The sequence below is a fragment of the Schistocerca serialis genome, chromosome 7, assembly GCF_023864345.2.
Source record: "Schistocerca serialis cubense isolate TAMUIC-IGC-003099 chromosome 7, iqSchSeri2.2, whole genome shotgun sequence".
Classification (NCBI taxonomy): domain Eukaryota; kingdom Metazoa; phylum Arthropoda; class Insecta; order Orthoptera; family Acrididae; genus Schistocerca; species Schistocerca serialis.
The window spans coordinates 372,055,054-372,078,630 of NC_064644.1; positions in this window are offsets into that span (position 1 = coordinate 372,055,054).

A 23,577-nucleotide genomic window follows, 5' to 3' on the forward strand; every position below is an offset into this window, starting at 1 on the left:
AAAAGTCCCTGACGTCGGTCGGCCAGGGTGGCCGAGCGGTTCTAGGCGCTACAGATTGGAACCGCGCGACCGCTACGGTGGCAGGTTCGAATCCTGCCTTGGGCATGGATGTGTGTGATGTCCTTAGGTTAGTTAGGTTTAAGTAGTTCTAAGTTCTAGGGGACTGATGACCTCAGAAGTTAAGTCCCATAGCGTTCAGAGCCAGTTTGAACCCTGGCGTCGACCGTGGCCGTGCAGATACCCGATATGTATTGGCGATTGTTATTGGAATAGAAGACTGGCTTTCACAAATTGGCAGCTGTAAAACAAGGGAATCTTGTGCTATTCAAACTAGTTTGATAGTTTAAGTTGTTGCAATAAGTAAGATTGTATCGCGATTATCAGATAATCGAGTTTATTATTGGTATTACCTTCTTTTCTCATTTAGAATGTACTGTTCCTTTTAACTTCAACGGTTTGTTTACATGTGCTGTTAACATATATCATAATACGTTTTAGTAATAAAGTATGATTTAAAACGTAACGAAAATAATTGTATTCAACTATTACCATCAATGCTTGGTAAATATCGACATTTGCCGGTAGAAATGAGAAATAAGAATATTTAGCAAATATTTCGACTATGTGAATCTTGCCATTCTCAACAAGCGACTTTTTGAATCTTGATGTTTTCCAGTTTCGGTCTTTCACGGTAACATATACACGGCCCCGTCTTCGCGCAGGAAGTGGATGACTTGTTCAAATGGTTCAAATGGCTCTGAGCACTATGGGACTTAACGCCAGTGGTCATCAGTCCCCTAGAACTTAGAACTACTTAAACCTAACTAACCTAAGGACATCACACACATCCATGCTCGAGGCAGGATTCGAACCTGCGACCGCAGCAGTCGCTGGATGACTTGTCTGCCATACCGTAGCGGTAATAAATTGTATATAGTGTAGAGCATACAGTATCAAAATCATTTCATTCGTTCCCCAGCCGTAACGTACAGACATAAAAACGTGGTGGAGGACTTGAATTCACCCTAGTTCAGCTAATTTTCACGAAATGGTTATGAATTATGTACATAAATCTTCCTCATGAATCAGTCTATTAGTGAAAGCTATATCAAATTCCTGTGGTACTTCTAGGGATTAACTTTCACATACAGACAGAAAAAAAGTGACGTGGGACATTAATTTACGGTATGTGTAGATTAGCTCTTGACAATATTGCTCCAGTCTTGTTGGGACTGTTCTTCGTGCGATACGGGACTACCATGTAGCCGGATGCAATAACAAGGTGGTCAATGGCAGTCCACCAGTTCTTATTGCGGTGGAGTGCCGTTGACTACCTGGTTAACGCATCCGACGTGACATTCCCGTGTCGCACGAAGAACAACTCCAACAGATGTACTAAAAAGTGAGTATAGTGAACGAAGCATCAACGGCTTTCTTTCAGTCTCCTGGTATTACGACGCTGGTGTCGTCGGAATCTGTACCGTAGGACGTAGGCAAGCAGTGCGGTCGAAATTTGGTCAGGGTGTATACCGGCTGTGTCAGCACTGGGCGCTCGCTGAGTGGAGTGGTGTGAATTTTGAGATTGTGCCCCTGGTGGCTGGAGGGCGGTAATTGACTGCAATTAGCCGGGACGGACTGTAATTAGCGCTGCTAGTGCACAGTGCTGCCGCACCCCACACACAGTCGGGTGTGGCGCCAGCTGTCCCCTCAGGATACCGGCCCAACAGCGCACATCCCATATCGAATGCAGTGGTATACGGCAACGCATAAACTGCTCAGAACAGTTTTGCACTATCCTAATGGCCGCCATCGTTTGCGCTACGTTTTTTTTATTGGAAACCTCTTTCTCGATACTACACTCGTCCTCATAAATTAAGGATAACTGCAGAATGTGGTGCCACAAAACGTGGCACTAGACAAAATTGGCACTAATACATAGGCACATAGGGAACACACACGATACAGATCTGTAAGTCGAAGGTATTGGTGATAAGCTGAGAAAACCGCTCCGAAACACATATGCTACAAAACCACACTGTTTCCTGCGCATCTACCCCGACATAAATATGGGATATGATCACCATGCACACGTACACAGGCCGCACAACTGGTTGGCATACTCTGGATCAGGTGGTCGAGCAGCTGCTGGGGTATAGCCTCCCATTCTTGCACCAGTGCCTGTCGGAGCTCCTAAAGTGTCCTGGGGATGTGAAGACGTGCAGCGATACGTTGACCGAGAGCATCCCAGACGTGATCGATGGGGTTTAGGTCTGGAGAACAGGCAGGCCACTCCATTCGCCTGATATCTTCTGTTTCAAGGTACTCCTCCACGATGGTAGCTCGGTGGGGGCGTGCGTTATCATCCATCAGGAGGACATGTGCAAAATGACGTCCCGATACCTGTTACAGTTCCTCTGTCAAAGACATGCAAGGGTGTATGTGCACCAATTATAATCCCACCCCACACTATCAAACCACGAACTCCATACAGGTCCCTTTCAAGGAAATTAAGGAGTTGGTATCTGGTTCCTGGTACACATCAGATGAAAACCCGGCGAGAATCACCGTTCAGAATATACCAGGACTCGTCCGTGAGCTTAACCTGGGACCACTGTTCCAGTGACCATGTACTGTGCTCTTGACACCAGGTTTAAGAGCTCTCCTGTGACCAGGGGTCAGTGGAATGCACCTTACAGGTCTCCAGGCGAATAATCCATGTCTGTTCAGTCGTCTGTAGACTGTCTGGAGACAACTGATCTAGTGACTGCGGTAAGGTCCCGAAAAGGCTACCTGCAGTACTCCGTGGCCGTCTGCGGGTACTGATGGGGAGATATCGGTCTTCTTGTGGTGTCGTATACTGTGGACGTGTGGACGTCCCGTACTGCAGCGCCTGGACACGTCTGCTGGAATCGTTGCCATAATCTTGAGATCACACTTTGTGGCACACGGAGGACCCGAGCTACGACCTGCTTTGTTATCAGCCTCCAATCGCCCTAGTATTCTAACCCTCATAACGTCATCAATATGTGTTCTTTGAGACATTTTCAGCACACAGTCACCATTAGCACGTCTGAAAACGTCTACACACTTACTCGCTGCACCGTACTCTGACATGCACCAACACACATCTCTGCGTTTGTGGACTGCTGCCAGCGCCACCGTGCGATGACCACAGGTCAAATGCACCGCATGGTCATACCCCGAGGTGATTTAAACCCGCAAACTGCCCATCAGAGCGTTGTTTCGCCGTGTATCAACATCATCCTTAATTTATGAGCATGAGTGTATTTCTCCAACGGGAAACTGAACGCGCAAGTCACCTCTGTATTGGAGGTAGGGTGCGCACAGAATATTTTGGCGCATGACTGCGCTGATGGCGTGGTGGCGGAGGTGGCAGTGATAGTGGTGGGGGTTTCAGTGTGAACGAGAATCATGTGGAAGGATAGGTGGAGTTCGACTCCTATACCCTTTGCACAAACATATTGTAAGTAGGGCTGTTTAGGTTTTTTATTGGTAACGCCATGCAGCACTCTATACGAAAATCACTGACTGTGCTGTGTGCAGTCTGAGGCTGGTCGGCATTGTTGCAATAGTCGCTGTTGTAGCATTGGGCAGTTGGCTGTTAACAGCGCATAGCGTTACACAGTTGGTGAGCTGCCAGCAGTGGTGGATGTGGGGAGAGAGATGGCGGAGTTTTGAGAGCGGATGATCTGGACGTGTGTCCATCAGAGACAGTAAATTTGTAAGACTGGATGTCATGAACTGATATATATATATATATATATATATATATATATATATATATATATATATATATATATAATATATATATATATATATATACACTCCTGGAAATGGAAAAAAGAACACATTGACACCAGTGTGTCAGACCCACCATACTTGCTCCGGACACTGCGAGAGGGCTGTACAAGCAATGATCACACGCACGGCACAGCGGTGTTGGCCGTCGAATGGCGCTAGCTGCGCAGCATTTGTGCACCGCCGCCGTCAGTGTCAGCCAGTTTGCCGTGGCATACGGAGCTCCATCGCAGTCTTTAACACTGGTAGCATGCCGTGACAGCGTGGACGTGAACCGTATGTGCAGTTGACGGACTTTGAGCGAGGGCGTATAGTGGGCATGCGGGAGGCCGGGTGGACGTACCGCCGAATTGCTCAACACGTAGGGCGTGAGGTCTCCACAGTACATCGATGTTATCGTCAGTGGTCGGCGGAAGGTGCACGTGCCCGTCGACCTGGGACCGGACCGCAGCGACGCACGGATGCACGCCAAGACCGTAGGATCCTACGCAGTGCCGTAGGGGACCGCACCGCCACTTCCCAGCAAATTAGGGACACTGTTGCTCCTGGGGTATCGGCGAGGACCATTCGCAACCGTCTCCATGAAGCTGGGCTACGGTCCCGCACACCGTTAGGCCGTCTTCCGCTCACGCCCCAACATCGTGCAGCCCGCCTCCAGTGGTGTCGCGACAGGCGTGAATGGAGGGACGAATGGAGACGTGTCGTCTTCAGCGATGAGAGTCGCTTCTGCCTTGGTGCCAATGATGGTCGTATGCGTGTTTGGCGCCGTGCAGGTGAGCGCCACAATCAGGACTGCATACGACCGAGGCACACAGGGCCAATACCCGGCATCATGGTGTGGGGAGCGATCTCCTACACTGGCCGTACACCACTGGTGATCGTCGAGGGGACACTGAATAGTGCACGGTACATCCAAACCGTCATCGAACCCATCGTTCTACCATTCCTAGACCGGCAAGGGAACTTGCTGTTCCAACAGGACAATGCACGTCCGCATGTATCCCGTGCCACCCAACGTGCTCTAGAAGGTGTAAGTCAACTACCCTGGCCAGCAAGATCTCCGGATCTGTCCCCCGTTGAGCATGTTTGGGACTGGATGAAGCGTCGTCTCACGCGGTCTGCACGTCCAGCACGAACGCTGGTCCAACTGAGGCGCCAGGTGGAAATGGCATGGCAAGCCGTTCCACAGGACTACATCCAGCATCTCTACGATCGTCTCCATGGGAGAACAGCAGCCTGCATTGCTGCGAAAGGTGGATATACACTGTACTAGTGCCGACATTGTGTATGCTCTGTTGCCTGTGTCTATGTGCCTGTGGTTCTGTCAGTGTGATCATGTGATGTATCTGACCCTAGGAATGTGTCAATGAAGTTTCCCCTTCCTGGGACAATGAATTCACGGTGTTCTTATTTCAATTTCCAGGAGTATATATATATATATATATATATATATATATATATATATATATATATATATATATATATATATATAATGACTTTTGAACACTATTAAGGTAAATACATTGTTTGTTCTTTATAAAAATCTTTCATTTGCTAACCACGCCTATCAGTAGTTAGTCCCTTCAGTAGTTAGAATCTTTTATTTAGCTGGCAGTATTGGCGATCGCTGTATTGCAATAGTTCGAGTAACGAAGATTTTTGTGAGGTAAGTGATTTGTGAATGGTATAGGTTATTGTTAGTCAGGGCCATTCTTTTGTAGTGATTTTTGAAAATCAGATTGCGTTGCGCTAAAAATATTGTGTGTCAGTTTAGTGTTGATCAGAATAAGTAAAGGGCGAAATGTCTGAGTACGTTCAGTTTTGCTCAACTGTTTGAAAAGCAAATAACGTAAGATGCTTATCAGCACAGTCAATCACAAATTTTTCTAAGGGGACGTTACAATGTATCTACAGGTAAAGATGTGTGATTGTGCATAGGTTTCAGCTATGGAATTTCTGTGAACCGACTTGTCTCTCCATTCGTCTGTTTGAACACGCTAATTATCAAAGCTACTAGAAAAAATTTTAATAGGGTTTTCTAAGGTAACGCGAGTGTGGCTGGAGGCAACATATGGACTTTATTTCACCAAAACCAGATCACAAAAACACAGTGATTTACATTATTGTCTAAAACCATTATGTCTGTCTCTTCGTCTGTTTGAACATACTAATCTACAAAAGTGCTTGACGATTTTACAGTGGTTTTCACATGTAACTTGAGCATGGCTTGGGGCTATATATGTGCATTATTTAATCAAAATCGCATAAAGGAAAAGAAAGATATTTAAAATGTTATCCATTCTAATATTATATAGGTGAAAGTAATTCACTACGTTTTCACTACTGGTCTGCTGAACTGATATCGATGAAATTTGATATGAACCTAGATTGAACCCTGAAGGTGAACATAGGCTGCTTTAGAAAGCGTGCCATACAAAATACTTATTGGCTGGAAAAATATTATGCGAACTAGGGAAAAATATTTACTTTTTCAAAAAGCTGTTTAATTTTTGGCTTTTGATTTGAAAGCTTTTATTGGTTTATAAGTGCTCTGCTAAGCAATTCAATGTCATGAATGCAATGCTTGTACAATCCTCAGTGTGTTTAATCCATATTTTCACAATTACATTACTAAATGCAAAAGTAACTCAGTCTGTTATGTTTTTACAACTAAACTGTTGAATCGATTTCGATGAAGTCTCGTGTGGAGATTGTTTGAATCCTCAGAAAGAGCAAGAAAAAACATGTGGACATAAACCATGTTATAAAATTATTAAATTTGTTGCTTAATCTACAATTTGTATAATGTATAACTACTTCAGTAGCACAACGTGGAAACATGCACTCCTGCCTACGTCCCTCTATATGCACTGCCCAGCAGCAACGCTGCTCATGCCTCCCCTAGTGCCTTGCAGCAGCTTGAGAGGGGAGAGACCAGGGCACACATCAGCAGCTATGCTTACATGAACAGGCAGACATGTGAAGATAGCTGATGTTACTGCACGGACAGTAGGTTACTTTTTTTTTTTTTTTAAAAAAAATCTTTATTGATAACTATTATAATTATACAAATTGACCCACTACCTAAAACTCATTAGTGGGTCCTAACTATTATACATTTATATTGAATTGTGCAGCTTTCTCTTAATTTAATAGTGAGCTACAGTTACACTAACAACAATGGGCATTTAACATCTATATCTACTGTTTGTATCTAATTCCTATAACTAATTGAATTTATGTACTTCCTGCAGCGTCACATGTGTGCCATTAAGAATATAAACCTACTTAATATGCCTTGTTCTTCGAGCTAACCCCGAAGAACATGCCCCTGGCACTGGGCAGGCCACGACGTTATTAATCGCTGCAGTACCTAATCTAATTTCCTATAACTAATTCCTACAAACTAACTTATCCTACGTCAAATTCGGTGTGTCATAGTCGGTGGTTGGTCCCTGCTCCCCCTAGTCCTGTACATGGCGGATTCCAACTCGGGTGGAGTTGGCCAGTCCACGCACAGGCGGTATGGGACCAGGGCTCTAGGTCACAATCGGTAATAATTATTTCCTTGCTCTTACTGTATCTCTCTTAAATATTCGGTTAAGACTTTTCGAGATACCTCGCTTGCCAAAGTGTTTAGTGTCTGAAAGGTTTCCTCACGTCTAAGCAGTTGATACGTGTCATGGTTAGGAAGTCTGTCTCGTAGTGTATTTGCAACATCATTGAAGAGAGGGCATTCGTAAACAACATGTTCGGGTGTACCCTCCGGATCGCCACAGTCGCACGCTGGTGTCGCCCTTTTCCCAAATCGACATAAGTATGTCGGGTAGGGTCCGTGGCCAGTGAGGAAGTGAATCAGACCTCGTGTAGGCTCGAAGTACTTCATACCCAGACGTTCTCTCACATCAGGTAGGAACTGGAAGGTTCGTCGTCCAGCCTCCTCTACAGCCCAGGTCTCCTGCCAAAGTTCTTCCCCTCTCATCCTTATTTCTCTTTTGTCGCCCAATCTGATACCCATAATATCTACAATCTTTCGTAATTTTCCCTTTTGGCCCAGTACCAGGCCGCTTGTTCCCTTATCTTGATATCCAGGGGGCAGAGCCCCATTATGACTAACAGGGCCCCCCCTGGAGATGTTCTGTAGGCACCCACAGCTCTTAGTAGCATGCTTCTCTGGACCCTTCTCACTGCCATGGCGGGCACTACCCTCGTGAGCCTGTGCGCCCAGACTCCCGAGCCGTAACCCACGACTGAAGTTAAGATGCTGTTATGGTATAGTCTAATTAAGTGTGACGGAAGGTGGAATCTTTTATGCCCTATTGAGATGAGATTGTTTAGTATCTGAAGGGCTCTCTGGGTGACGGTATCAATGTGCTTGCCGAAACTCCACCTCTCATCAATGATGACTCCTAAGTACCGTGTCTCACGTCGTCTGAGAACTGGTGAACCGTCTATTCTGACAGTCGGATTTCTAATGAGATGTCCTTTTAGCAGGAGGTAAGTAGATTTGCTGGGCGATATCGTCATTTTTGTCACGTGGCACCACTGTTGGAGTTTGTCTAGTGCTGTCTCTATCTTTGGTTCTATGTCTTCGCGGCTGCGGCCGCCAACCAACAGGAGGAGGTCATCCGCATAGGCTATCACCTCTAGCACCTCTTCACTCTGTTGTAAGCTATCTAGCAAAGGCTCCATATGGATGTCCCAGAAGAGGGGTCCTAAGACGGAGCCTTGGGGACATCCTTTGGTGATTGTCTTGCCAACTCTTTCGCTAGAGGATGTTAGCCAGACCTCCCGATCCTCACAATAGCTCCTCAGGCAACCATATAGCGGCCCTGGACACTCTTTCTCCCGCAAGCAGGAGAAGAGCGAAGGCCACCACAGGTTGTCGAAGGCGCCACTGATGTCAACCATGATGCCAACCACGTATTTGTGCAGGGTCGAGCCACAGACCTCGGCCGCCAGGGCGATTGCATCAGATGCCGACCGCCCCGGCCTGAACCCGAACTGCCTGTCACTCATCCCGCACAACACCCGGTGTGCTGTCAGTCTGTCAGCCAGCTATTTTTCCAGTAATTTGCCAAATATATCCAGCAGGCAAATCGGCCTGTAGGATTTCGTTTCTGCGGGATCCTTGTCTGGTCCTTTCTTTATGATGACTACATGTGCCATCTTCCATAACTTGGGGAACTTACGCTGTCTGAGACATTCATTGTACAGATGTGTTAGTGGTGCAGTCAACTGGGGCGCCAGAAACTGCACCACCTCCGCCACAATGCCGTCTGGCCCAGGTGCTTTTCCTCTTTGCAGAGATCTTATGCGGGTTGCTACCTCCTCTTCTGAAAAGGGGTAGACCGCCGTCTCATTGGTGTATATTTCGCGGTCTTGATCTCTGAGTTGCTGCTGCCTCTCTGTTTCCCCATCCGCATTGTCGTCAGGCAGCAGGGAGTGGAGGAGGACCCCCGCAGTCTCCTGCCAGGACTCCGTCATCCTATCCCCGTACCTGACTGTGGATAATTCCAGAGGAGAGCGGATTTTTTCTCTAACTAGCTTATAAGGGAGTCCCCATGGGTCCGTGACTAGCTGGTTGAGCACGAAGTTTTCCCAGCTTCTCATTCTGACTTCCCGTAGTTCCTTTTGGAACTTTCGCTTTTCCTCCTTGTACAGCAGCTGCCACCTTTGTCGTTCCTGCCAGACGACACTGCGCTGATAGTACCTCCTCAGCCTTCTGACAGACTGACGCAGTTCGCTTAGTTCGGCAGACCATGGTGACGGTGAGGCCGCCATGACCCTCCTCCTGGTAGGTACGGCTGCCCTCACCGCTCTTGTCACTGCGTTCACCAGTTCCCCCGCCCTCTGATCCACGTCCATGTCTGAGTGCATGTCGTCTTCCGGTAATGGAGGAATGTCACACTCCCTCGCTAGGCGTTCCCAATTGGTTCTTTTATAATTTAGTTGTGTTTCCCACCCCGTGGCCCAGTGGCTCTCCCTTTCTCCTATGGTAAAAGTTATCAGATTGTGGTCGCTTGTGGTGGCATTCTCTACAACTCTCCAATTTTGAAGGTTATTGGCTGTATTCGGAGTTACAAGAGTGATGCCTATGTTTGTGCCCTGTCCTCCACCTGCAGCGTAGGTGGGAGGATTGCCGGGTCTGTTAGCCACCACAAGTTGTGATGCCATAATAAATTCTTCAACCTTTTCACCATTCGCATCTCTTGTGCCACTGTACCACAGGGGGGATTTTGCATTTATGTCGGCAGTTATTATGACTTTTCTTCCCCGCAACGCCGTGGTAACTCTCGCTAGGTGGTCTATGTGAATTTCTATATTATCCCCATACTGAAAGTACATATTAATGAAAGTTATAATTCCTGTAGGGGATTGAAGCTCCACGACGTTGCAGTGGCTAGTTGTGAACTGCGAGAGTGTAGTGACTCTCAAGAGTTTGTTAGTGATTATAATTGCTGCCTTCGGGTCATCCCCTCTACTGACTATTTGCCAGCTTGCAGCAGCAAAAGCTATTTTCCCAGCTAGGGAGTATGGCTCCTGTAGACAGAGTATATCAAGTCTCCTCTCCTCCACCTCCCTTCGGAGCTCTTGCATTACGAGTCTGCTGTTGTGTGTGTTAAGCTGTCCTATAGTAATTTTTGTCATTATGGGTAGTATGTATGTATTCGGTCATGTGGCCAGGTCTTACTCCAGTCGAATGCAATTCGTCCATGTGCCACTACTGACTGTCGATAAATGTCGTCAAGGTCGAATTTCTCTCCTCGTCTTTCGAATGCTTTCTTGAGCAGGTCTCGCAAGGCTCCAAAGTCGGTGGGGAGATTCACTGATTTTAGCTGGATTCTGTCAACAGCCTCCATAACCGAAAGGTTATTTTTCTGCCGTCTTCATGTCCTACTCGGACCACATGTCGTAAGGCAGTGGTCAGGGTAGCCGGCTGCTCCAATCTGGATAGCTGCATGGTGTACTCCAAGTTGGGGTACACCATAACTGGATCGACCGGTGGTAATCTGACTATTGGTGTGCACTGAGTGCTGGGGCTCGTACTAGAGCTCGTCACTACATTTTCCTGTATTGGTTGGTTATTAGTGTTACTGTCCTTATGAGTTGCTGGAGCCGCAGGATGCCCTTGCCGTTGTAGGTGTAGTTTCGGCTTTGTTTCCCGGCTTCCAGAGGAGAGAGTTTCTGCCATGGGGAGATTTGTTTGTATTCCTATATCCATTGTTGGAAAATCAGTTTGTATAGCCATGTCCTTTGTTTCAATTTTAATGACTCCCGTAAGCGACCTCAAAAAGTCCTTGAATCTATTTGCCCGCATGGCATCTCTCCTCCTTTTGCTCGGGGACTTTCGCTTTGGCATCCTCTTCGGTATACTGGGCTCAGCCATAATCAGTCCTGGAGATCAGTCTTTGATCCAGCATTCTGTATGTGGGGCAGTTTCTACCGGTGGTTCCACAAGACTTTTTCCCTCGAATCTTGCACGGTATGCAAACTGTCGCCGCCTTGCAGTCTTTGCGGCTATGACCTTTCTCCCCGCACTTGGTGCACGCCGGCTCCCTGGTGCACAGCCTTAGGATGTGATCCAGGTCACCACAGTTGTGGCAACGAGGTACCACGACATAGTCTCTTGTATTGATGGCATGGAAACCAACATACAGTCTGCCCATTGTTGTTACATTTTTCCACATCGGCGCCGATACTTCGGCGACGTGATGAACAACATCACGACCCCGCGGACCACTCTTAAATTTTAACTTAAAGTTGTTCTTGAATTCATCTTCTTTCATTTTATCAAAGTTCTGTAACCTAATTGTTTCTGCTAATTCTTCATTCGTCATAATTGCAGGTACGTCATATAATATGACGAGAGGGTTTCTTTTTCTCGGTGGTTCACATTTGACCACCGAATTCAATTTCTGGTTGTTTAGCAGCTTTTCCTTATCTTCTTCCGAGGCAACTTCAACGATCACAGAGTTTCTGCTTGGTTTAACCTTCTTGATTTTGATCTTGTCTTTAATGGGGTCAACGGTTTTTGCGAAAAGTTCCTGTATTTTCTTGACACTAGTGTCTTGCCCAGGTAGTGTCCTGAGGAAGACAGCCGTGTCTGTCCTTTTTGTGACCTTGTCAATGGTGTCTCTAGTCGTACTCTGTGGTCTCTTGGTGGGCGCTTGCGCAGCCACAGCTGCCCACGTCTTTGCTGGTTGCCTTCTTAACCTGTCATTTTCTTTTTCAAGTTCTTCTACTCTTCCTTCAAGTTTGGCGTGGGCAATAGCCCATGCAGCCAGCTCATTTTTTATGATGGCAAGTCCTGCTTGGCTGATTTTGCCATTCTTTATCTGTTGCTCCATGAGCAACGAGATTCTCGAGTACCTCTCCATAACTGTCTCATTCTCTGCCTGTCCCTGCTCGTCCTGGGGAGAGGGATCAGGCGCAGCGGAAGACATTCGAGGCGCACACGAATCACTCGCTTCATTCGTCGCCATGATTTACGAGTGATCAAAAAAGGGGTTGGGAGCCCGTCTCTTGCCCCGGACCGGCTCCTCTGGCATTGGGGGGGACTTCTGCAGCTCGCCCACCGACCTCGCCCCAAGGTCAAGGGCACTCCAGAGCTGCCGGGTTCAGCGCGCCGTCACCAGCGCACTGGTCCCCATCGATGGCCCCGTCGTCGACGATTTCACACGACGCTCCTCGGCAACTGCACCCCGCACTCCGGAGAGGCGGATGCACCCCTCGCCCTTCGCCGCCTACTTGCCCGAGCTTCCACCAGAAGGCCAAGGACCCACTCCTACTCAGGTGGTGGGTCGGTCCCCCAGTCGTTCAGCAGTCTGGGCCCATCTAACCTAGCCCAGGCGGTGTCACCACCTCCTGGATTTGGCAGAACACGCCCCGGTTACCCAGGGGCGCGGCGAAGCACCCTTGCCGATTCGCGCCGTGATCCCACGCCGACAAACGAAGTCGCCGGCATGCAGAGCACCTGCTGGTCTGTGCCCTGCGAACAGAAAGGGACTGGTGTTCGGTCCCTCGACACAGCTCCCCCTGTGCCACGCACCCTTCGCTTTCGCATCGGGTTGGGTCGCAGCTCTCCCTTTTGTCGCAAGGCAAAATGCCAAGCTTAACATCTGGCACCACGGGAAGGCGGAAAGAGCCACTTAGGTTACTTACTCGCCATCACTCATTGTAAAGCCGGCCGGAGTGGCCGAGCGGTTCTAGGCGCTACAGTCTGGAACCGCGCGGCCGCTACGGTCGCGGGTTCGAATCCTGCCTCGGGCATGGATGTATGTGATGTCCTTAGGTTAGTTATGTTTAAGTAGTTGTAAGTTCTAGGGGACTGATGACCTCAGAAGTTAAGTCTCATAGTGCTCAGAGCCATTTTTTTTTGACTCATCGTAACAAAACTACTGATATACGAGCTCGGGTGTGGATAACAGATAGTCTTTCATAACTTTAAGCTACAGCTCGTGAGTCTGCAAACGATCGGATTAATAGGTTAAGTCAGTACTACCAATAGTTTGACAAAAATATAGACATTCACTATCTATAGGTTCTCACTAGTGTGCAGAAAAAAAAGAGATAGTCGCGTAAACAAAGCATCAACCATCACAAAAAAGACAGAACAGTGTACCAGAACGAAATTTCGTAAAACAAAGGAGGGGTCAAAATCTAATGTAGCAGCCTATGTCGCTGGCTATGATACTGGCAATGTAACATAAAAGACACGTGTCATGTGGAAATTACACTACTGGCCATTAAAATTGCTGCACCAAGAAGAAATGCAGATGATAAACGGGTATTCATTGGACAAATATATTATACTAGAACTGACATTCACGCAATTTGGGTACATAGATCCTGAGAAATCAGTACCTAGAACAACCACCTCTGGCAGTAATAACGGCCTTGATACGCCTGGGCATTGAGTCACATAGAGCTTGGATGGCGTGTACAGGTACAGCTGCCCATGCAGCTTCAACACGATACCACAGTTCATCAAGAATAGTGACTGGCGTATTGTGACGAGCCAGTTGCTCTGCCACCATTGACCACACGTTTTCAATTGGTGAGAGATCTGGAGAATGTGCCGGCCAGGGCAGCAGTCGAACATTTTCTGTATTCAGAAAGGCCCGTACAGGACATGCAACATGCGGTCGTGCATTATCCTGCTGCAATTTAGGGTTTCGCAGGGATCGAATGAAGGGTAAGCCACGAGTCGTAACACATCTGAAATGTAACGTCCACTGTTCAAAGTGCCGTCAATGCGAACAAGAGGTGACCGGGACATGTAACCAATGGCACCCCATACCATCACACTGGGTGATACGCCAGTATCCAATGTGCGTTCACCGCGATGTCGCTAAACACGGATGCGACCGTCATGATGCTGTAAACAGAACCTGGATTCATCCGAAAAAATGACGTTTTGCCATTCGTGTACCCAGGTTCGTCGCTGAGTACATCATCGCAGGCGCTCCTGTCTGTGATGCAGCGTCAAGGGTAACCGCAGCCGTGGTCTCCGAGCTGATAGTCCATGGTGCTGCAAACGTCGTCGAACTGTTCGTGCAGATGGTTGTTGTCTTGCATCTGTTGACTCAGGGACCGAGACGTGGCTGCACGATCCGTTATAGCCATGCGGATATGGTGCCTGTCATCTCGACTGCTGGTGATACGAGGCCGTTGGGATCCAGCACGGCGTTCCGTATTACCCTCCTGAACCCACCGATTCCATATTCTGCTAACAGTCATTGGATCTCGACCAACGCGAGCAGCAATGTCGCGATACGATGAACCGCAATCGCGATAGGCTACATTCCGACCTTTATCAAAGTCGGAATAGTGATGGTATGCATTTCTCCTCCTTACACGAAGCATCACAACAACGTTTCACCAGGCAACGCCGGTCAACTGCTGTTTGTGTACTAGAAATCGGTTGGAACTTTCCTCATGTCAGTTCGTTGTAGGTGTCGCCACCGGGGCCAACCTTGTATGAATGCTCTGAAAAGATAATCATTTGCATATCTTCTTCCTGTCGGTTAAATTTCGCTTCTGTAACACGTCATCTTCGTGGTGTAGCAATTTCAATGGCCAGTAGTGTATATTATGTCAGTCCGCTGATAGCGTTTTTGGCAATATTACCTAAAAATAAAATTCTGCATCTTTCTGAAGTGGTGGCGCCTTGGGAAGTACTTATGGCTATATTTCTGCCCTCTTTCTTGCTGTGCTTTATTCTCTGTTCTATGCAACTGGAATAGCCAGCTGTTCCTGCAACCCTCTCAAGAATAGTTTTTAAAGATATTTTTGCTTTCTTGTTTGCTTCTTCCAAAGCAAATTTAATGGTAACCATACATGCCTAATTATGAAGAACTTGCCCTGCACCTATGGTGCGTGAACACAGCAGTGCCACGCTTGTAATAAAGGGACACCAGCGAGAACGTTGGAAGTCAGTAGGCAACGGTCAGCTGAGGTACTTGAAACGTATTCGCAGTTGCGAATAATGACAACCATCATCTGTGTAATGAAATGACGACAGTGAAAATTTGTGCCAGTCCGTGACTCGAACCCCGATTTCTCGCTTATCGCAGGCGGTCGCCTTACCATTTTTTTCCTGTCTGATCGTTATTGTTCTCCGCATTTGGTCGGGCGTCACATGGCACCTGTTCAAGTTACTCTTTGAATACCTCACTCATTTTGTTAATTGTACAGGGCAGCCTGCACTCTAACCGAACACGCTGAGCTACCGTGCCGGAACCATTAGGCTATCCAATCACGATTCATGGCCGGGACCAACTGCGCTGGCCCTCCTTGTGCAGCTCGTGGCTTCAGCCGCTCGGACCTCGTAACCACCTCTTGTCGCTGCGGTACCGCCAATCCCCAAACATCGTGCCTCTCTCTCGGGGCCGGCCGGAGTGGCCGAGCGGTTCTAGGCGCTACAGTCTGGAGCCGTGCGACCGCTACGGTCGCAGGTTCGAATCCTACCTCGGGCATGGATGTGTGTGTTGTCCTTAGGTTAGTTAGGTTTAAGTAGTTCTAAGTTCTAGGGGACTGATGACCACAGCAGTTAAGTCCCATAGTGCTCAGAGCCATTTGAACCATTTGAACCCTCTCGGGACAGCGAACCACGTATATACACTCCTGGAAATGGAAAAAAGAACACATTGACACCGATGTGTCAGACCCACCATACTTGCTCCGGACACTGCGAGAGGGCTGTACAAGCAATGATCACACGCACGGCACAGCGGACACACCAGGAACCGCGGTGTTGGCCGTCGAATGGCGCTAGCTGCGCAGCATTTGTGCACCGCCGCCGTCAGTGTCAGCCAGTTTGCCGTGGCATACGGAGCTCCATCGCAGTCTTTAACACTGGTAGCATGCCGCGACAGCGTGGACGTGAACCGTATGTGCAGTTGACGGACTTTGAGCGAGGGCGTATAGTGGGCATGCGGGAGGCCGGGTGGACGTACCGCCGAATTGCTCAACACGTGGGGCGTGAGGTCTCCACAGTACATCGAGGTTGTCGCCAGTGGTCGGCGGAAGGTGCACGTGCCCGTCGACCTGGGACCGGACCGCAGCGACGCACGGATGCTCGCCAAGACCGTAGGATCCTACGCAGTGCCGTAGGGGACCGCACTGCCACTTCCCAGCAAATTAGGGACACTGTTGCTCCTGGGGTATCGGCGAGGACCATTCGCAACCGTCTCCATGAAGCTGGGCTACGGTCCCGCACACCGTTAGGCCGTCTTCCGCTCACGCCCCAACATCGTGCAGCCCGCCTCCAGTGGTGTCGCGACAGGCGTGAATGGAGGGACGAATGGAGACGTGTCGTCTTCAGCGATGAGAGTCGCTTCTGCCTTGGTGCCAATGATGGTCGTATGCGTGTTTGGCGCCGTGCAGGTGAGCGCCACAATCAGGACTGCATACGACCGAGGCACACAGGGCCAATACCCGGCATCATGGTGTGGGGAGCGATCTCCTACACTGGCCGTACACCACTGATGATCGTCGAGGGGACACTGAATAGTGCACGGTACATCCAAACCGTCATCGAACCCATCGTTCTACCATTCCTAGACCGGCAAGGGAACTTGCTGTTCCAACAGGACAATGCACGTCCGCATGTATCCCGTGCCACCCAACGTGCTCTAGAAGGTGTAAGTCAACTACCCTGGCCAGCAAGATCTCCGGATCTGTCCCCCATTGAGCATGTTTGGGACTGGATGAAGCGTCGTCTCACGCGGTCTGCACGTCCAGCACGAACGCTGGTCCAACTGAGGCGCCAGGTGGAAATGGCATGGCAAGCCGTTCCACAGGACTACATCCAGCATCTCTACGATCGTCTCCATGGGAGAATAGCAGCCTGCATTGCTGCGAAAGGTGGATATACACTGTACTAGTGCCGACATTGTGCATGCTCTGTTGCCTGTGTCTATGTGCCTGTGGTTCTGTCAGTGTGATCATGTGATGTATCTGACCCCAGGAATGTGTCAATAAAGTTTCCCCTTCCTGGGACAATGAATTCACGGTGTTCTTATTTCAATTTCCAGGAGTGTATATCGGCAAGCAAAGACCTTCTAAGGACACAACCCACAGATACCAACTCTTCCTTATAGATATTGGCAATGGGGCCACAAGAGGGATAGTCGATACTACACCTGAGACAGTGGCGCCAGACGAACAGTCTACTAATTCAAAGGCGCCACGGCTCGCCATTCTTGGGGTATTTCATCTCCTTGAACCACTTTATTAAAAATAGTTACTAGTGCTACTACTGCTTTAGATCTTCCGTACTTCAATAATTCCATTGCAGTATCCCCCGGACCGGTTGCCTTTCCATTTTTTGATTTTTAAAGAGCCTGATAAACTTCATTGTCAGCCACCTCTTCCACAGGATAAATCGCCATTCGGTTCTTCTTGAGATCTTCCCCTTCCTCTGTAAGAAGATTTTTAAAATCTGTCTTCCACTCAGAAATGGGAATCGCTCTAGCTCCTCTTCTAATTTTAGCAGGAGGTCTCATTTGATATATAAGCCCCTGATGCCCTGTTGTATCCAACTAAATGTTCTACATCGGAATTTCTTCTCCCATGCCTTCTCTTTAGCTCGGATAACATACTCCGCAAGTCACAGTTCATGGCGGCGGACACTTCATACCACTACTAAAACACTCCCTATCTTGTTCCAGCCCCAAACTGTTTGTATGTCTTCGCATGAGCCATGATTTCTCTTGTCTTGTCTTCGCGGTTCTTACTCGAGGTATGTATTTGTGGCAATAGGATCTTCCTGCAGACTGCCGCCCATGTTGGTTTTCTAAACTTTTTCAATAGTGTCTTGCAAAAAAGAATTATTCCTCACAGCAATTTGAGTTCATGTAAGATTTCCGTAATGCTTTCATGTTGATCGACCTTAGCGGTAACAAATCCAGCAGAACGTCTCTGAACTTCTTCTACGTCTTCCTTTCTCCGAACTGCTGGGGATCCAAAATCTCTCGAACAGTACTGCGTAATGGGTCGCACAGGTATTCTCTATGCGGTCGCCTTTATAGATTAGCTACACTTTCCTAGAATTCTCTCAATAAACCGAAGTGGATGAGGGATTGTGAGATGCTGATCAGGGCTGTGGCTGCATTTGTATCCAATGGCAGATTACCAATGCCAGTGACGAGAAGAGAATTTTTGAACGTATTTCTTGCATGAGAAAACTCTATCCTGTTGCTTGCCTGCCGTGGAAAACTGCTGGTAATGAGCGAAATGTTCGGGACCGTTTGGATAATGACAAATAAATGTTTGTTGATGCAGCCGTTTGTGGATGTTTTCTCAACCCGATTTTCACTGAAAACGTTCGAGGTGCTGAGCATCTGTTCTTTATAATATTTCAATGCAGTCCAAGTGACACTGCAAAAAAGACTTTAAAACAGTCACGTATGACACACACAAAGAAAACGCGCTGATCGTTTTGTGCTTGTGATGTATAGCTAAAACGACATTGTTTTACAGATCTTTCTACTAGATTTTTAATTTACAGCGATGTATTCTCAGCTTTTATTTCTGATATTTTCTCATTTGACTTTGTAGGTATTAATATTTGCCGCATACAATAATAATGATCATTTATCGAATTACGTTACACTGTACGCAACTGGAATTTCGAGTAATAGTTTAATTTTGTAGGTGTTAATACTTTTCGTATGAAAAATAGTTCTTCATTCCACGCAATCTTTGGGTGGGAGAATATGCAGCTAAATTAAAAATTGTCGTAAAAATTATAAAAATATTTATATCATCTGGACACTTAATCCACCTTCCAATGTGAGTCAACTTGCAAAGTAATGGTCAAAAGGAGATTGAAGGTGGGGGCGGGGGTGGGGTTTGTTGATGCAGGGCTGATAGTGTGCGCCGTGACCTCGTTCCAACTTTCTAGCGCTTCTCAGTCTTTGTTAAACTTTACTCCAAACACAATTTTTCGCTCGCTGAGAAACCCCTCTTAAATGCCTCTGAAGCGTCTCTGGAGCTACAAACGGAGGGCAGGCAGGTTAAGGTTTAAGTGCCTTGACGATTACACAATTCTCGCCCCTCTTATAGGTCTGTGTTTCCAAGTTAAAAGGAAGAGCGAAAGATAGTATAAATATGAATTATCGCTTGCGTTGGGAGGCAACGATATAGTGCCTTCCAACGTGAAATTTAAGGAAGTAAAGTCATCGTGTACGTTGTAATAAACGACAATTAGTTTTTTATTTTAAAGTAAACAGTAGCCATTACCGATGTCGTTAAGTTCTTTCAAGTCGTCATGTCGCTGATGTTAGAAGCTCCCCTTGTTGTTTTCCCGTCTGTGATCCACATTCTTTTTCTTTTTCTTTTTTATTGGTATTTACCCACACATGTTTCGAAGCCTATGCGTGAAAAACAATGTGTGTAATTGCACACTATGAATCATATGGAGGATGTATAATGTAACAAAAAACTGTAGGTAGAGAACACCCATTACTTCTACCTATGAGAAAGTAACTTTTGAGCAAAGGAACATACTTTCTTCCGGCTATGTTGATGATAACACGCTTCCAAGTCATGAAATCGTGTAAAATCCAACCTTTAAATTAATTCAGCTTCAGATGAGGAATCACAGCAAAGTAGATGCTATAAAACTTTTATTCATTGCGGATACGAGCCAGCTATAGTTTAAAGCTTAAAATAGAAAACCAGTCAAAATATTGTATAATATATTTACAAAAATAAAAACTACACCCGCAGGTAAGAATTTTTTTTATTTTTAAAGATGTTTGGGTAACTAATAAAAAAATCATTGTATTGTGCATATCGGCGAGTTATTTTTAAAACCAGCCAGTTTTAAGTACATGACAAAATGGTAACGATCAGGAGATATGTTAAAGAGTACGAACAACGTTGTGGAGAAACACTGTGCAACTATCTTACTTGCGATCCAATTTTATTTTTTTAATCATTCCAGTCAGCTTTCTTGAAAAGAAGAGCGGCCATTATACGAATATCAGATTACATTTACGTAAACTGTTCTAGTCCACTTTCTGGAAAACAACAGTGGACTGTTATACAGAACGTTCCAAAAACACACCACAATATTTCAGGGCGAGGTTCAGCACGTACAGGAGGTAAAACTAAGTCATATGAACATGGTACTGGAAATGGATATTTATTGAGATATCGGACATGAATATTACTAACGCTCCCTACGAACTCGCCGTAACATTTCCGCTGTCCTACGTAACGATACTGTGTGGTATTTACGGATTCTGGCCGAGCTGGAATACTGTAGCTCGTGGTGGGCCCTAAAGACTGCTCTTTTACCTGTTGTAGATGTTGATCCGCGCCCTGAAATATGGTCGTGTATTTTTGCTAAACCGTCTATATCAGATTACATTTAGGGGTATCTTTCTAATCCACTTCCTTGGCGACAACAATGGACCTTTGTCTGTCAATTACATATAAGTGCATCATTATGACAATAATTTTTTCTCTTCAGATTATTGAACTAGCTTTACAGTGTCGATCGTACTTCAATGTATCCATGCCAATGTTGGTTGAGCACCGTGGCTCTGGCTTGAATTACTGGAAGAATAGCTTTATTAATGCCAAAAGACATTCTGGGCTTGAATATGGGTGAAAGTCTGAAAGGCGTCTCGTAAATCGATCTACACAAAAAGTTGCTGATTGCTGTACGTCTTCAAGTATTCTGCAGTCTACGTTTCCTTACATCTGTTTCCGCTGCTATCGATCTAAAATTTAAATGGCTAGCTACACGTTACTCTACAGTCAGTTAAGTCTTTCCACACTGAGTAGAGCGTCCCTTTAGTGTGATAGATCCATAGATATTCGTTATTTGATTTCATTCTGGCTAATTTCAAATGGTTCAAATGACTCTGAGCACTATGGGACTTAACATCTGAGGTCATCAGTCCCACAGAACTTAGAACTACTTAAACCTAACTAACCTAAGGACATCACACACATCCATGCTCGAGGCAGGATTCGAACCTGCGACCGTAGCAGTCGCTCGGTTCGGGACTGAAGCGCCTAGAACCGCTCGGCCACCGCGGCCGGTCTGGATAATTTCACAACTGTCTACATAACCTGCTGATATTAGTGGTACTACAACTGCATGTACTACTGTAACAATAACATATTGTTGTTGTTGTTGTGGTCTTCAGTCCTGAGACTGGTTTGATGCAGCTCTCCATGCTACTCTATCCTGTGCAAGCTTCTTCATCTCCCAGTATCTACTGCAGCCTACATCCTTCTGAATCTGCTTAGTGTATTCATCTCTTGGGCTCCCTCTACGATTTTTATCTTCCAATACTAAATTGGTGATACCTCGATGTCTCAGAACATGTCCTACCAACCGATCCCTTCTTCTAGTCAAGTTGCGCCACAAGCTCCTCTTCTCCCCAATTCCATTCAATACCTCCTCATTAGTTATGTGATCTACCCATCTAATCTTCAGCATTCTTCTGTAGCACCACATTTCCTGACATTTAAATCTATACTCGATGTTAACAAATTTTTCTTCTTCAGAAACGCTTTCCTTGCCATTCCTAGACTACATTTTATATCCTCTCTACTTCGACCATCGTCAGTTATTTTGCTCCCCAAATAGCAAAACTCCTTTACTACTTTAAGTGTCTCATTTCCTAATCTAATTCCCTCAGCATCGCCCGACTTAATTCGACTACATTCTATTATCCTCGTTTTGCTTTTGTTGATGTTCATCTTATACCCTCCTTTCAAGACACTGTCCATTCAATAACATGTCCGTTATAATTATCCGGGCTGTTATGCCGTGGTCGGTTGATGAATTCTGTGTCAATTCCCAATGTTTCGTCCCCGGCTGCGGGGGACATCTTCAAGGGGGTTTGTAGCTCGATGGAAAGCCTGCATTCTAGTATGTAAGAATAACAACATCAGAACTATTACAAATATAAGAAGGCCGTCTTATTGCTACCACGAGCACCTTCAATTTTGCTGCAGTAATTACTACTACTAAAACTTGCGTTAGATACGTTCTACGAACACTACTTCCTTGAGTCGAACTCCAATAGCGGAAATCTAAAGTGCCTGACGTTAATCCCTTTACAACAGGCAATTTGAGCCGTTAAGGTACACGAAGGTTCTCAGGCAATGGGAGTTGCGACCTAGCGAAAGCCTTGGCTGTTAACAGCAGCCGCAGCTGTTCAGGCATTTATAGTTCCTCGCTCAGAGGGGGGAACACACGCCCACAGTCCGCAAATGCAAGCATGTTGCTGAAAGGAAATCGGAACATTTGACCGCAAAATGGGCTCTAAATGGAAAATATTGCCGCAGTTTACGGACCGCATTCAGACAGCGTCTTTTGTGCCCTCCGCGGGCCTTACCACAAAACTGTTAATTTGTCCCCGGGCGTGCGCTCCGTTGTACAGCAATCGGCTGTCAAAATAGTGAGATCTGTCTGGCCGTGGGGTGCCTGCGTGGACTGGAGTGGCGGGGGGAGTGCTACTCGAGTTTCGGCCGCGACGATTTCCAGGGGTCGGGTTACGGCTGGCGCTGTTTGTAATGGAGATGCGCTTATAAGGGAGTGTGGGGCCGCTTTGTGTGCGCGCGCAGGCCTGCTTCACACGTGAGGGCCGCGAGGTGCGAGGCCGGGGCACCGCTCGTTAAAGTACCCTCCTCCTCGTCACAACACACCGCGACTCTAGCGAGAGGCCCAGCCAGACACAAGGTGCTGTGGGTGGGCGGGGGGGGGGGGGGGGGGGGATGGGGGGGAGGTCAGAAAATAATTTAGGAGCTGATGGTATAAACTCATTCGAATAAAACGTTACGTATTATACGAGGGTTATTCGGAAAGTAAGATCCGATCGGTCGCGAAATGGAAACCACAACGAAAATTATAATAAATGGAAAGCACCAGTTTGCTTTTGTTCTACAACATTGTAGAACAAAAGCAAACTGGTGCTTTTCATTTGTTATAATGTTGTTCTACCAAGAACCGACGGAAAATTCTGTTGACAGCGAAAATTCTTTGACGCTTTGCACAGACGTGTTGGTAGTGACTCTAGTTTGCCCGTGGATCGTGTCACGTCGCACTTTTCAGTTTTGAGCGAACAATGAGCATGTGAAGATGCCGAGAAAATAGTGTCCTCCGGCAAGTGTGGATGTCTGTTGAGAGATTTAACCCGTTTTCAAGCAATCCTACACAACATAACTGCCATGCATATCCTTCTTCCTGATAATTCTCGACCGCGCACCGCACTGGCAATGATG